Source organism: Bos mutus, chromosome 1, assembly GCF_027580195.1.
Source record: "Bos mutus isolate GX-2022 chromosome 1, NWIPB_WYAK_1.1, whole genome shotgun sequence".
Lineage (NCBI taxonomy): Eukaryota > Metazoa > Chordata > Mammalia > Artiodactyla > Bovidae > Bos > Bos mutus.
Genome location: NC_091617.1, coordinates 30,326,913 through 30,330,566, shown reverse-complemented (window position 1 = coordinate 30,330,566; position 3,654 = coordinate 30,326,913). Strand labels below are relative to the sequence as shown.

The 3,654-nt window shown below is 32.5% G+C and overlaps 1 non-coding gene across 1 annotated transcript; it reads right to left on the bottom strand.

Moving 5' to 3' along the window:
• Positions 1 to 1,610: 1,610 nt before the first annotated feature.
• Positions 1,611 to 1,714, bottom strand: LOC138989435 (U6 spliceosomal RNA). Its single transcript, XR_011465739.1, has one exon. It is a non-coding gene; the product is annotated as a U6 spliceosomal RNA (small nuclear RNA).
• Between the last annotated feature and the right edge of the window lie 1,940 nt (positions 1,715 to 3,654).

Genomic DNA, 3,654 nt, shown 5'->3' with positions numbered 1-3,654 from the left:
TTCAGGAATTTTCTGACACATTTACAATGTTATCTCATTTTCATTGCCATCATTATTTTTCTGCCTTCCCTTTTCTTTAATGACCCTTACTAAATAATATTCTTATTAGTAAACAATATTTTTACAAATGTTATTACAAATATTATTATAATTATTACAATATTATTAAAACTATTATTACAAATAATATTCTTATTTGTAAGTTAGTCTTCATTACTAAGAAAACATTGTGATATTTCTCATTTATTTTATTTCAATAAAATCTTTTTTAGTTTTATATTTTTGTCTATTTGTTTAAATTTTAGAACACATGCCAAACGTTTTTTTTTTTTATTTTATTTTTAAACTTTACAAATTGTATTAGTTTTGCCAAATATCAAAATGAATCCACCACAGGTATACATGTGTTCCCCATTCTGAACCCTCCTCCCTCCTCCCTCCCCATACCATCCCTCTGGGTCGTCCCAGTGCACTAGCCCCAAGCATCCAGTATCGTGCATTGAACCTGGACTGGCGACTTGTTTCATACATGATATTATGCATGTTTCAATGCCATTCTCCCAAATCTTCCCACCCTCTCCCTCTCCCACAGAGTCCATAAGACTGTTCTATACATTAGTGTCTCTTTTGCTGTCTCGTACACAGGGTAATTGTTACCATCTTTCTAAATTCCATATATATGCGTTAGTATACTGTATTGGTGTTTTTCTTTCTGGCTTACTTCACTCTATAATAGGTTTCAGTTTCATCCACCTCATTAGAACTGATTCAAATGCATTCTTTTTAATGGCTGAGTAATACTCCATTGTGTATATGTACCACTGCTTTCTTATCCATTCATCTGCTGATGGACATCTCGGTTGCTTCCATGTCCTGGCTATTATAAACAGTGCTGCGATGAACATTGGGATACACGTGTCTCTTTCCCTTCTGGTTTCCTCAGTGTGTATGCCCAGCAGTGGGATTGCAGGATCATAAGGCAGTTCTATTTTCAGTTTTTTAAGGAATCTCCACACTGTTCTCCATAGTGGCTGTACTCGTTTGCATTCCCACCAACAGTGTAAGAGGGTTCCCTTTTCTCCACTCCCTCTCCAGCATTTATTGCTTGTAGACTTTTGGATTGCAGCCATTCTGACTGGTGTGAGATGGTACCTCATAGTGGTTTTGATTTGCATTTCTCTGATAATGAGTGATGTTGAGCATCTTTTCATGTGTTTGTTAGCCATCTGTATGTCTTCTTTGGAGAAATGTCTATTTAGTTCTTTGGCCCATTTTTTGATTGGGTCGTTTATTTTTCTGGAGTTGAGCTGTAGGAGTTGCTTGTATATTTTTAGATTAGTTGTTTGTCAGTTGCTTCATTTGCTATTATTTTCTCCCATTCTGAAGGCTGTCTTTTCACCTTGCTAATAGTTTCCTTTGATGTGCAGAAGCTTTTAAGTTTAATTAGGTCCCATTTGTTTGTTTTTGCTTTTATTTCCAATATTCTCGGAGGTGGGTCATAGAGGATCCTGCTGTGATATATGTCAGAGAGTGTTTTGCCTATGTTCTCCTCTAGGAGTTTTATAGTTGCTTTCAATGTTGCGATGGTTTCTGCCATACAACAATGTGAAAAAAATATGGAACACTTCATTAATTTGTGTGTCATCCTCATACAGAGACCATGCTAATCTTTTTTTATAGCTCTAATTTTAATATATGTGCTATATAAGAATACAAATAAGGATGTGTATTTTATTCTGAAACATAGTATTATATTTTTCTTTTAATTCATCATTTGGAAGGGGAAATATCATCATGTGTTTTCATTTTAATTTTCTGTCTTCTCATAATAGCATTGTATAAAATTATCTATGTGTGTGTGTGTGTGTGTGTGTGTGTGATTATAGCAGTTTACCACATTCTCAGTTGAATGGCACTTTGTTCTTTGAGTGACAAATTATAACCTCTTCAATGCCTCAGTGTATATGTGTGTTTTTGGTCTTGTTTGTTTGTTTTTTGTAGCGGCAAAGGTTTTGTGTCCTCTGACTTTTTGATTCCTGTTTCTTACAAAGGAAATATCTTTTTTTTTTTTTTTCATTTTTGCTGCCTAATTTCTAACGAATAGTTTCACCCTTCCTGGTTAAAGTCTATTCTTACACAGAAGTAATGGCTTTAGAAGTTGCAACCTTGAATTGTGCTTGGCTTTAATATGCTTTCTATGATTAACATATCTACCATAATGCTTTTTGTTACAGGCTTTCTCTTTGGGGAAATGGCTTTAAAGTAATTTTTCAAATGGCTTTAAAGTAATTTTTCCATTTTTTTCTACTGTCTTCCCTCTGCTCTCTTCTGTGCATTTTCCCCCAAAACTATTCTTATTTGACACTTACTGCAAAGGCTTGTCATAGAAATATAATAGAGAGCTCAGTAATATTTGGTTTTTTTATAGAGTTCAATATATTTTAATTTTATTTACTTAACAGTAATCTGAAGTGTGGGCATTTTCTGTGTTCAGGTTATGATGAGGAAATGTTTTTGTGTGATTTCATTTTTTTTCTTATTTTTCCTTATTTAGAAGGTAGATGGGTACAAATGGTTTTAGGCAACCATTCTTTTCCTCAGCTGTGTGGAAGATCTTGGCACTGCTTTTTTATCCTCTAATCTTTCTCTTGGTCATGGTGCTTGAAATTATCCATGACTACAGTTTTAACCTGAGCAATCATCTATGACATTATTTTATATAGATTTATTATTCCAACCATATTATTTCATTTTAAAATATTTTGTATAATGGTATTGTATAGTGAATTACAAGACATTTTCATGAAAAACAGTAGTTCAAATATACAAATAAAAGTATTTGAAGAAGTAAAATATATCTGAATGAACATGGTTTTTGATATGTTATTTAATATATGTGTTCTACTAAAGTAGTAAAATATTACAAGTATATATTTGACTATTCTATATCTGAACATTTAAATAATCATTAGCTAAAGATGTCTCTCAGTGTATATTCATCTTAGTAAAATGGAATATTGTCTTCTCTTCAGGCTTTCAGAGTATTTACTATGTATTACATGTATGTTCTCATGTATAGCTAAAAAGAATTGAAATGGTACATAAGTTGTGATCTTATTGAACAATCATTGCTTTATAAAGGACTTGTAAAAAAAAAAGTACAAAGTGATAAAAAGACACTATTACAGTTTTTTCTAGTATATTTTTGCTTTGTTATCAATGACTGTGTTTGAATACATGAGTTTTTTTTTAAGGAAGAGGGAATTTATGCAAGAAAAAGCCAATCTATTCCAGTGGTTGAGAATTTCAGAAATATGTCATTGGATGAATAATTCTTGAGTGAACTGGGATAGTAGCTTAGTAGTTTGGTGCCAAGTACTTAAAATAAACACTTGGAGAGAGAATGGATAAATACATATAGAAGAGAGAGGATAAAATGTTGAAGGGAGTTATAGCCCTGGTTTTAGAAGTGAAGGACCTGAGCAAGAATCACAGTTGGTAGCTACACAGCTCTGTCTGTATACTCACAGGACTGTCATGTTGAACATTAGATTAGGTATGCACAAGAGTAAAGGTTGTAACAAGAGTAAAATAGACCTAAAAGAAAATCACTTTCTAATAAAAAAAAAACACACTTCAAAATATGATAGATTC